The 12,786-nt window shown below is 36.5% G+C and overlaps 1 long non-coding RNA gene across 3 annotated transcripts; it reads left to right on the top strand.

Moving 5' to 3' along the window:
* The first annotated feature begins 6,530 nt into the window (after window positions 1–6,530).
* On the top strand, window positions 6,531–9,058 carry LOC120256655. Of its 3 annotated transcripts, XR_005535374.1 has the most exons (5): window positions 6,531–6,783; window positions 6,862–6,925; window positions 7,005–7,126; window positions 7,739–7,845; window positions 8,127–9,058. It is a non-coding gene; the product is annotated as an uncharacterized LOC120256655 (long non-coding RNA). The 3 variants fall into 3 exon arrangements; XR_005535373.1 differs by having other exon boundaries at window positions 6,531–6,717; window positions 7,739–9,058; XR_005535372.1 differs by having other exon boundaries at window positions 7,739–9,058.
* Window positions 9,059–12,786: the final 3,728 nt, after the last annotated feature.

The raw sequence follows: 12,786 nt of genomic DNA, 5'->3' as shown, positions 1-12,786 counted from the left end.
ATAAAAATGAGATTGTAGTTCGCGTCGATTTGTCAATAAAATAATAACTGCTTCTGATACTCAATTTCGGGTCACTGAGAGTAAATAAATGACCTTTGTAATTCTGGCTTTGATCACCAAGGGTAAACAAATGACTTCTGCATCTATAGTGAATTTGGAGATTACATTCTATTTTGCATTAAATTCTTGATTTTTACCGATTACTTTATTTATGGATTATTGATTACTCTGTGTATTTTAGATCTGAGTTTTTGTTTTTGGATTACTTACTGGGCTAGTGGTTCATAAAATTATTTTAAATCCTTTTTCCAATCCGGAGCAGTAGATCCAAATATTTTAACAAGCTTTTAGAAGTTGCATTTCCCTTTCGGAGTTGTGCCTTATGTTATTATATTATATTTTATGGTTGTTAAAACCTTCACTTTGGGACATTTCTTTATTGTATTTTGATTATTTTTATTAAACCTCGTTGTATCCTTTAACTTGTACCCTTTTGTATTTTTGTTAGTTTATTTCGAGTTAGATTTTGAGGTTTTGTAGGCTCACTGATCAAGCTCACGCTTTGTGGGACTACGGCTGTTTGTCTGCATACTAGGTTCGGCTTGGCTGGATCTAGGACATGACAATTATATCATAGATACCAACTGATCCGATTCTAAAAAAAGACAAATCCCAGTTTTCTCCTTTTTATTATTTAACGTAAGAAATTTCGTAGGAAAGCAAATGCTACAAGCCAATGTCGAAGTCAGAGAAATTTTGTTGGATGGCATGTAATTCATTGGAAAGAGCCAAGTCTTTCCCTAGAAGTAATCCCATGATTTAAGTTCACTGGAAGTAACCTTTAGTTGACTTCAATGGATTAGCTACTGCAGTGTTCTTAGCTCTCAGGTTGCTAATTGTGTAGATAAGATTATATCACATACACCAACTGGGGATTCGATTCCGAAAGGAAGACAAGTCTCCAATTTTTGTCCTTTTTACTATTTAACGTGAGAAATTTCGTAGGAAAGAAAATGCTACAAGCCAAAGCCAAAGTCAAAGTAGAAATTTCGTTGGGATAGCACGTAATTCATTGGAAAGAGCCAAGTCTTTCTCTAAGTCTTCCCTTCTCTTATTTCTCCCCCTTCCACTTATACTTAAATCTATATAAGTTTTCATCTGTTCTCATCTATTCACAACCCTTTCCATCAATCATAGCTTGACCAAGACATTTTTCTACACAAAAATAAGTTCGAGTTCAGTAATGTTCAATAAAAATAAAAAAGAGCAAGATATGGACTCTTTCCACAACGATATCCTGTGCAATGGCTCAAATCGAAGGGCTCCTCCCTCTTGGCGAGGTTATGCGCAGCGTCCCAATAGAGAGGACCACTCCCGGCGAGGTTTTGTCCGCTCAGGCACCTCCTATGTACGGGCGGTTAGCCCACAATCCTCACATGAGCATTCTCAACAGCCATCTTCCCCGGAGGACCAACCCTTGGAGTGGATACAAATGAAGCGTAGAGAACATATAAGCTCCTTGAAGAGACAGCAGACAGTGCCGGTGCATTCTACAAGGTTGAAACAAGTCACCGGAACAAAGAGGCCAAGGACACCGGGACAAGAAGTTGTATGTCGACGTTGTTACCAAGTTGGAAACCAGACTTCAGAGTGCCGGTACTTACGCATGCACAGGAGATGCGAAGCTCCTCCTAATTGCCAGATTAACAAAACTACTTCTCGGACACATAAGCAGCCTGATCAGCCAAAGGAGATCCCCCTCTTCTCCGAACAGTCTCCTGAGGTTGCACCCGTTGTTCAGAGATCAATGGTCTCCATCTCGCCATCACCAGAGACTATTATGTTGAGGAAGGAACTTGAAAAGTCAGTGGTCATCAGTGTCACCTCGGGCCAAATTGGGGGAGAAGTATTGCATGCCTTGCTCCCGAGTATTTGCAACCTGTCATTCATCGGGACTATTTCCCTTCTGAACTACAACTCCTACGTTGTATCACTCTCCAGCGAGGAGGAAGTAAAGAAAGTAAGCAAAATTGGCGAATTAGAGCTGGTTTCAAAACAGGGTCCTTGCAAAGTATCGCTGGCACCTTGGTCAGAGGACCTAGGATCAGCAAGAGCAGCTTCTTCCGGCAATGGAACATGGGTGCAAATCTGGAATCTTCCGCTGCATGCTTGGAGCTGGGCTGTGCTAGTGGAAGTGCTCCGATCGGTGGGAGACTTGATCACGATTAATTCAAAGGAGAAGGAGCCATGCAAGATGTTCTTATCTGTCCTAATTAGACTACGCAGCCGAGTTAAACTCCCTCATGAGATCGACTTCAGCTTGGGCATGCACAATTTCATTGTGCTTATCATCGATGACAAGTCCCCCAGCCCGACTTTCAGGCCAGACCTGGCAAGATACGTCGTAGAGGAACAACAGCAAGGCAGGGCGGAGTTTATTATTAACTCCCGTGCATCCCAACAACCCCCAAGGTTCAGTACTCATGAGATTCCTTGCGAAGCAAAAGGGAAGGAACCCTCCATCCCACGGGAAGATGTCGACCCAAATGACCGAGTCATGGCGAGGATGGTAACTGAAAATAGACCCAATGCGGTGGAGGGAAGTTTCAATGTTTCTGAAGACTCATCAGTACCAAAGATGTATTGTGACGCATCAAAGCCCCCTCCAACCCATGGACTCCCTCCTGGTTTTAAGTGGCATTACATCATGGGGATCTGGTCGATGGTGCCAAAAATATTGGCAGATAATTTTGATTACTTGAATTCGTCCCCAGAGGATGATGACCCCCTGCAGTGTGACTATGATGATGATTATGACCATGTAGAGGAAAGCCCAGGGGATGCTAGCCTTGAGTTGGAGGACCAACTGCCACGGGATTCCCATGACAAGATGTTGGAGTACTCCAGTCCCAAGAAAGGGTCAGATACAGAGGTGGTGGAAGCCAACGGCGGGGAATCTGATCTTGGAGCCCAACAAACCTGTTGAGAATGGTTTGAATAGTTATCTAGATATACAGTTATCTGTGTAGTCACTGTAGTGAGAGTCATGTATTGTTTGTGCGTGTGTATACATATGTTCAGTTATGTTTTGTTATAATTAAAACTCTCTGTTGTTAGAGTATATAGAGGCATGTATCCATATCTTTTAATGTATGTGAAAGACTGATATGTTCTGCTGTTTGTAAATTACTCTTCTTTTTTTTTTTAAATTTATTACTCTCCCTCTTTGCATTCTCTACTGAATATCCTCTTATTTACACACAACATTAACCATGCCATTTGCCAAAGACCGGTTGAAAGGCGCCAGGAGAAATATAAGAATTAATAATTTAATAGAGCCACAATGTTTTTTCCTCACAGGTTATTAATTACTTGTGTGGATAAGATTCAATCACAGCCTCCAATTCTTTTTTCTTTTTTCTTTTTACTTTTTCACGTGATAGAAAGGAAAGCAAATGGTACTAGTCAAGTCAATGAGACAAGAATTGCTGTGGTAATTGAGTGCAAAGAACCAAGAACCCAGTCTACTCTGAAGCAAATTCTCCTTCAAAAGACCTCAATGATTTCCGCACAAAGCTTGCCTTTTTGACTAGGTAATTTTATTTAATCTTTGGCCACTGCTAACAAATCCAATGTTTATATTTGATTTATATTTCAAATTTGAACTATACAAGAGAGTAAAATCCTTTCCATTTAATTTTATCTTATAAAAATTATGATGTTTATAGGATAAAATTGAGATAATGTTTGGTGAACAGTGTGTTTGGTTAGGGTATACATTTTCTATAAGGGTTGGCTGGTGCGGTTGTGTGATGCGGATAGAATTTATTTGCCTAATCTCTTCAAACACTTTTCTCTCCTATCTTTTACAACCCTCTTAGATACGGCCTATAATAAGTGAAATAGATAAAGCATATTCATCATTGTATTAGCTTTCCCTCTTCTTTCAAGGCTTGGAGCGCCTCAGCTTTGAGATGGCTTGAAGATCTTTGTTCTTATTTCAACCTAGTCTTTTAATCTTAGTTCCTTTTTTTCTGTTTTTCTTTAGCTCTGCTCCTTTTTGCAATAAAAAAAAAAAAGAAGCTTGGAAGGCATTGTTCAGTTTGGATCTTCAAGTAATCTTTTGAAGATTTTTTAATGCAAATGCAGCTCTAATTTGATGAAATATATAATAACCAAAGAATATTTATAACTTTTTTAAAACATTTGAAGTAAACCATCGTACTTTTGTCAGTCAATTTGTTCATAATTTGATGAGTTATCTTCTATTCTATTAACTTCAGGAAGGCTTGTTCAACATTTGCAAGGATTTTTCTGATTTGTATGAAAGTTTGACCAACAGTATCACTTGGGCTTCCATTATGAGCATATTTTTGCATTTCAATTTATACACAAATGTTACAATTTGTCATTGGGCTAGCTATTGAATAAGGGATTTACTTCCATGCACAAAGTGGAATATTCAAATCTCACCCAATGCATGATGTACAAGGATACTATAAATGGTCCCCATTGTGAGAGGAGTTTGCAACCCCAATTCCTTTGTCATCATGTGAGAACACACGGCTAGATAACTTGATAGTCAATTTTTGGTAGTGCGCACACCCTACTATTATGCTTTGTCCCAAAAAAATATATTAAACATCTAGTAATAAGCCAAATATAATATCTAGAGTTCATTTTTAAATATTCTTGACAACACAACCTTAAAAGAAGAAGAAAGCACCACTAGTTCTTCTCTAATTTTCACATAACCATTATATCGTTTTTAAACTTTCCAAATATCCATAGGTTCCTCATAATTAGCATTTAAAAAAAAAAAATTAACTTTTTCAAATATATTATTTTGGGAAAATGTTGTTAGACTCTGGTGGGATTTTTTCTTTTCCTTTATTATTTATATAAAAAGTTGGCCCAAAACATAAATGGCCCCATTAATGTTGTGAACATATTTTTGTATTTATGTTTACTTATCTTAGCACTATTTTTCTGATCTCTCAGCTAAAAAAACAAACAAACAAACTAGCCAATGTTTAGATATAATACCCGAATTGGTCCCTCTACTTTTTTTTCTCTTCTCTTTTGGTCCCTCTACTCAGAAATACGCCCCACTAATCCCTCTACAATTGAAAATGACCAAATTTAGTCCATTTTAGAGTAGAAGGGACTAAGTATAACCATTTTTAAGAGTAGAGAGATTAGTGGGGCGCAAATCTGAGTAGAGGGACCAAAAGGGAAGAAAGAGAAAAGTAAAATGACTAATTTGGGTATTAAACTTTTTGTTTAAAAGACGAGTTCAAAGTTCAAACCTCAATTCACGTAGAGCGAGAGCAAAAATGAATTGAGGTACTAACTCTTTATTTGTACATATCTATGACATAACTTGTCAATTCTATCAAAAAAAAAATTAAAATTAAAAAATTAAAAATAAACAGCAGAATTAACAACCCAAAAAAATTGGTCCAAACCTCCAAAAGCCCTTCTCCCATCTCCGATTTCCCGTATTTCCCAAACACTTGTCAAAGTTTTACCCATAGCCCCACCGACGTAACCATTCTCATTAATCATCCTCCAAGTCCTCATGGCATCCTTTCTTGTCTGTGATACAACCATTAGAGTCAACAGGGAGATACTACCAGAAAAATCTTAAATTGGTAGGGAAAAAATCGTGACAAATTTATTACAACATTTAACACGGAGCTAACAAACTGTGTCAAATATATAATTTTTTAAAAATATTTTTTAATTTTGTGCCAAATATCATGCCAAATATACAAATTCAATAATTTTACACAACATTGCTAAATGCAGTGCCAAACATTTTTTTTAAAAATAATTTATTAATACCAAACAATGTGCTAAAAACCCAAATATAATAATATATTAATACCATGCCAAATGTTGTGCCAAAATACAAATATAATAGTATATTAATAATGTGCCAAAATATAAATATAATAATATATTACTACTGTGCCAACAATACAAAATAATAATATATTAATATTATGCCAAATACCATGCTAAAAATATAAATATAGTAATATATTAATATCGTGCTAAATATCGTGTCGAAAATATAAATATAATAATATATTAATATCGTGCCAAAAATACAAATATAATATATTAAAATTGTGCCAAATATTGTGCCAAAAATATAATTATACTTTCTTATCTCTGTTTGTTTCTATTTCTGGTTGTTTGCTATTTACCTTACTACTGGTGAGGTTTTAGCCCAGTCTTTCTTTGTTTAGTTGTCGTTGTTTGAGTTTGTACTGCTTTGTTCCTCTTTTTCAATAAATTGTGGTTTATCCACTTTATTTAATATATATATATATATATAATTATACTAATATATTAATATCGTGTCAAATATCATATCAAAATACAAATATAACAATTTTCTAGTACTATGTTAAATACAGTGCCAAAAATATAAATTTAATAATTTATTAATAATGTAACAAATACACAAATATTTAATATTTTATAATCAATTGTCATAATTCATATTTCAGATAATTTTATTTTTCAAAACCCCCGTCCCATTTCCTCGACATCCTCTCCGCCCGCACCTCCGGTCATCTTTTCCTCAACTCCATCCCACTCCCACTCCCACTCCGTCCTTCCCTCGTTCGCCGCATCTCCTCCCACGTTCCCCAACACGACTTCTTCTTTTCCGACGTCGAACGCCGCCGCATCTCCATTGGAACCGTACTCCGCTTCCTCTCTTCCTCCTCCTCCTTCCCTTCATTTTGGTCCCGATCTTGGGGAACTAGGGTTAGGGTTTCGCTTTCAATATCGATTTGGAGGTGTGATTACTGTTTCACTGATGCTTTTCATTCTCGTTTGGCGCAGGGGTTTTGAGCGGACCTTGAGTTAGTAAGCTGTGGGGTCTGGATTGAAGCGTGTTTAATTGCAGGTACCCTTGGTTGATTATAGAATTCTGTGGCAGGGTTTTTAAAAGAGTAAAATAATTGACAATTTTTTGATTCATTCAGGAATAAGAATGACATTGTTAAGGTTCTAGAAATTGTCATTTCTCTGGTGATTGCTTTCCTGTTGATTTTGCGCTATTTGCGTATGCTTCTGGAGGAGCAGAAATTTGGCAAAAATATTCCTGGTGAGTTGTTCTTGAATCAAATACTTTTCTTTTCAGTGTAAATATTCTTGGGACCAATAAAACACTGACTGACTCTACTTATCTTGTTCTTTGTGTATTGGAATGTGTAATTGTTATTGGTTTTGGTTTGGGATGATGCTTGGAGGATGGTAGGAAGTTGTTTGTGTTGGAAGAATGGTAGAAGTTGAAGGTTTGATTTCAGATCTTGGATTTTTCCCCATTGATGTTTAGAGTTTGTTGAATTTTCACTCAGCTTTGCAGGTCGATTTATTAATTTTTTTCTGTGTAGGTTTCATGTGTTTTATGATAGTTGTGATGTGGTTTATTCTTTTGAGTTATCTGTGTTGCATGAAGCTAATCCTTTATTAGATCAGATTGAAAATTTCAAGTGATGAGCATATGCACAAATATTTGTGGTCATGATAAGTTAGATATGATCTTTAAAATGGCATATGTGCACTGGCATCATTGGTTAATTTTATTTCAATCTTTTCCATTGTTCTTCAAGCTGTGAAAAATACGAATTCCGTGGTAGTGTTTATGTGATCACAAGTTTTACATGGATAGTCTTATATCAAACTCCTAAAGCCTTTTCTACATCCTTATTTTCAGATTGGTAAAAGTGATCCTCTGCATATCCCATCCAAAAGAAGAGAGAAAGTAAAGAAGTCCTGAGAACCATAGCTCATCTTCGCCCTTGAACTAGTACATTTGGTGCGGTATGTTCTGTTTTTTTGCTAACTGTAGGTGTATGGAGTTGGAAGAAATGAACTTTAACTACAGAACTAGGGTGTTTTCCCCTATGATTTATGAAAAATAACTAAAGTACCAAGGCATGTAGGAAGCATCAGACAAATTTTGAATGTTTTACTCTATCCATAGAACAACTGGAATATAAATAGTAACTGCCACTTTTTTAATGATAAAATATCTGCTCTTCTCTTCTGTTCACAATCCTTCCATCAATGATGGCTTCTGCAACTTTTGTCTGCCCTTGCAGGATCTCTTCTTTCACCTTTACGTGACATCAGTTTGGAGAAACTGATCGGTTATTTATGGAATTATCTATCATCATCACCATCACCATCTTCCCCTGATGAAGCAGAGAAACAACTACTGAAGGATTCACTGGAAGCAAAACATAAACAAAACGAGAGGGTTGTGCATTTGCACAACAAACTCAAAGATGTTGGTTATGACATACAAGACTTGGAATCAGAGATGAAGTACATGGAGCTGGAGAGAAAGGTGCAGGAGATCAACATGGCTGAATTGTTCCTCACCTCCTCACACACAACATGATCTGCAACTCTGCTTGGATCTTCACTAGGAAAAGTTCCGTTGATTGGTTATTCATTGGAGCATACACAGCCATATGAAACAGAGACTTGGAGCCAAATGGAGCGGTAGCAGGGCTATGCACATACAGATAATCACTCATCTTCTTTTCTTCTGCAATATTATAAAAGTTGTGTATAACTGAAGGAGTCATAACTGTGTACCCTTGAGTCACCTGCAGAATCTCTGAGCGAAAAAGACCCCGGAACTCTGATCGCAATTTGTAAAGCAAATGCTTCAAACTCCTCCTCATTCATCTCAATGTCTTTGGCAAATGCAGGCTTTCTTGGTAGGATCCAGCCCAGCCCCAGCCCCAGTCCCACCACTTTCTCAGAGGTCCTCCAGCAAATTCCCAGAAGGATGGCATCGACTAGGACCGCCTGAATGCCCATGCAGTGGATGCAGATGTAAGTGGCTGCACATTAATGGAGAAGGATGAAAGCCTTCTCCTCAACTTTGTTTTTCACAGCTCTTGGACAGGCTGGTTTTATTAGTCCGTGTGGTGGATCATGGATGGGGTCCCATGAACCATTTTCCTTCATTCATCTTTCTTTAATTAATGTCACCGCATCTTCTTTTTTGATTCCATCTCAACCAATCATCTCATGATACGTATTTATGTCTCTACTTTTTGAGTTGTGAGTATCTTTAATTATATGTGCATGTGTATTTGATAATTTCTTCACTTGTTTTAATGATAACAAATATAATGATTTTATTATGTTTATATCAGATTAGATTGATGAATTAGATTAGTAGATTAAATAATTAAGAGTATTTCTTTAAAAATACAAATATATATTTTTTTAATTAGGAGTATTTTGATGTTATGTTTAAGTTAACTACACAATGTGATTAATGTTTTAAGAAGGTGATGTGTAGTTATAATACACCTAATTAGGTTTGGTATGTTGTCTCAATTATATTAGTCTATTCGATTTTGGTGTAACTCAATTTACTCTCATTAATGTCATTATTAATTATGTTATGTCTATGGATCTCCAAATTAATGAGGGAATAACAACAAGTAGTGGCATTGAAAGAAAATGCTTTAAAGATTTTTTTTTTTTTAAATAAAAATACAGAATATTCAAATGTGAGAAATTGAGGGGAAATTGAGTAATTTGAGGGAGAGTCCAAATGCTCCTCTTAACCACTGAGAAAATGTGGTTGGGAAAATCCATCTCGTCTTATCATTTTCATTTAGTGGGGCTCACATGACCGACACTTTTATTTCTCTCATTTTTTAAATACTAAAAATTAAAATACATATATATTTATAAAATTAATAATTGATTTATTCAAAAAAAAAAAATTAATAATTGATTATCTTCTTGTACTCCTTGAGCTCTGAGCCTACACCTTGTATAATCTCATTATATTTACATTAAATATATCAAATATTAAAATCAGCACAATTTTATCTCTTCATAATTTTCTTTTAGAAAACATGAATGAGGAAGATTGATTAATTGGGTTTATTCATTTTTATTTATAGTAAAAAAAATAATGACTAATGTTGATGTAACCTAATAGTATTAATAAAAAAGTTCTATGTGGACTATCAAGAGTTTTAATATTTTTATAGTGATTTATCTAATTTATCAGATAATAATAATAATAATAATGATGATGATATGGTAGTTTTTTTAATGAATAAATATGTATAATAAAGAAATGAGGGTAGTTGGAGAAGAGAATTTGATCTTTCATTGATTAAATTTAACTAAAAGTGAATTAATTCTTATAATTAGCATAAGTTGGTATTTATTATTTAATATCAAATGGCAAATAACTTTAATACAATACACAAGTCTATATAAAGATCAACGTGTATTATTTTTTGCATAAAATTTTTGGATTTAATTCATTCACTTTCTCAAGAAAGAGGTATGATTTATTATTTATTAATTATTGAGGAAGAAATAAAATTTGAACAACAACCAGGGCGTTTTTTTTGTGATAAATATCTTTAATAATATTGTTTAATTTGGTATGGTTTATTGATGATTTTTCAATGCCAAGAGCAATTTTAACTTGCTAAAATATTTACAAAGATAAAATATTGATAAAATTATCACATTATTTTATTTATATATTTTTTTTAAATAAAGTAAACACATCATATTTTTATGGGAAAATTACTGTTTACCCCTCGATAATTTCAAAACTTCCCAAACAGACTTTCGTGAGTTTTTGCATACCCTCGCATAACCCTTCCTTTATTGTTTTCACTTCCTTTTTACCCCCTGCATTATGAAATTCCATCATTGCCTCTTAAACCTTTTTGCATATATTTTTTTCATTCTTTTTGCATTCCTTTTTGCACGTACTCATTTCTTAAACAGAGAGCTCATTTTTTTAAACAGAGAGTTCATTTCTTAAACAGAGAATTCATTTCTTAAACAGAAACCTCATTTCTTAAACAAAAACTCATTTTTTTAAACGAAACCCTCATTTCTTAAACAGAAACCCTCATTTTTTTAAACATAAAACTCATTTTTTTAAACAAAAAAACATTAATATTTAAACGGAAAAAAATAAATATTTACGTGATAAATTAATCCCCGGATATAAAAACCAATTAATCTTGGCCACTGTACATATTTAAATAGAAACAACGATATTTAAGCGCTTTTTTAAACGTAAACGCAATATATTAAACAGAAACATCGATAGTTAAACAAAGACAAACAAGCATATAAACGGAGAACTCATTTCTTAAACAGAGACTTATTTTTTTAAACGAGACCCTCATTGAGTAGGGACGTTGAGTATCTCATCGTCAGCGATCTCGCTGAACGCTTGAGTCTCGAGCTCGGATCCGGCGAGCGATATCGAAGGTGGCTTGCTCGTGTGGGGTCTTAAAGGAGAAATCTTTATCGGCGTTGGCGATCCGGTTGGCGACGTTCCTCGGCGGTCGGAGTGGTGAGGTCTTCGGTGGCGACGCTCGGATAAGACGAGTCGAACTCGAACGGAACCATTCTCGACTGCGGAGACCGCAACATGGATAGCAATAGGGTTAGGGTTAGGGATCATTCCGGGGTTTGGATCCATGGTGCCTAAGTCGGTGACAGGAACGGAGGGAGGAAGCGGCGCCGATGAGGGTTCGATCTCGCCGTCTTCGTCTTCGTCTTCATCGTCTTCCCTGTCGTCGACCTCATCTCTTTCATCTTCTTCGTCGTCGACCTCGGGGAAGACCGCATGCTCCTCGTCGTCGAGCGAAGGCATCGAAAGGTTGCACTCGTACATATTTAAATAGAAACAACGATATTTAAGCACTTTTTTAAACGTAAACGCAATATATTAAACAGAAACATTGATAGTTAAACAAAGACAAACAAGCATATAAACAGAGAACTCATTTCTTAAACAGAGAACTCATTTCTTAAACAGAGAGCTTATTTTTTAAACAAAGACCTCATTGAGTAGGGACATTGAGTATCTCATCGTCGCTGATCTCGCGCGAACGCTTGAGTGCTGAGCTCCAGATCTGGCGAGCGATATCGAGTGCTGCCCGCGTGTAGGGGTCTTAAAGGAGAAAATCTTTATCGGCGTTGGCGATCCGGTTGGCGACGTTCCTCGGCGGTCGGAGTGGTGAGGTCTTCGGTGGCGACGTCGGATAAGACGGGTGAACTTGAGCGGAACCATTCTCGATCGCGGAGACCGCAGACATGGATAGCAATAGGGTTAGGGTTAGGGATCATTCCGGGGTTTGGATCCATGGTGCCTAAGTCGGTGACGAGAACGGAGGGAGGAAGCGTGCCGATGAGGGTTCGATCTCGCCGTCTTCGTCTTCGTCTTCATCGTCTTTCCCCGTCGTCGACCTCATCTCTTTCATCTTCTTCGTCGTCGACCTCGGGGAAGACCGCGATGCTCCCTCGTCGTCGAGCGAAGGCATCGAAAGGTTGCACTCGTACATATTTAAATAGAAACAACGATATTTAAGCACTTTTTTTAAACGTGAAACGCAATATATTAAAGCGAAACATTGATAGTTAAACAAAGACAAACAAGCGTATAAACAGAGAACTCATTTCTTAAAGCAGAGAACTCATTTCTTAAACGGAGAGCTTATTTTTTTAAACAAAGACCCTCATTGAGTAGGGACATTGAGTATCTCATCGTCGCTGATCTCGTGCGAACGGCTTGAGTCTCGAGCTCCGAGATCCGGGCGAGCGATCTCGGCTGTGCTCGCTCGTGTGGGGTCTTAAAGGAGAAATCTTTTATCGGCGTTGGCGATCCGGTTGGCGATGTTCCTCGGCGGTCGGAGTGGTGAGGTCTTCGGTGGTGACGTCGGATAAGACGAAAGTGAACTCGAG

This window comes from Dioscorea cayenensis, chromosome 3 (assembly GCF_009730915.1).
Source record: "Dioscorea cayenensis subsp. rotundata cultivar TDr96_F1 chromosome 3, TDr96_F1_v2_PseudoChromosome.rev07_lg8_w22 25.fasta, whole genome shotgun sequence".
In the NCBI taxonomy this organism is placed as follows: Eukaryota; Viridiplantae; Streptophyta; class Magnoliopsida; order Dioscoreales; family Dioscoreaceae; genus Dioscorea; species Dioscorea cayenensis.
Note: the sequence above shows the minus strand (reverse complement) of the source record. Positions and strands in the feature narration are given on the sequence as shown.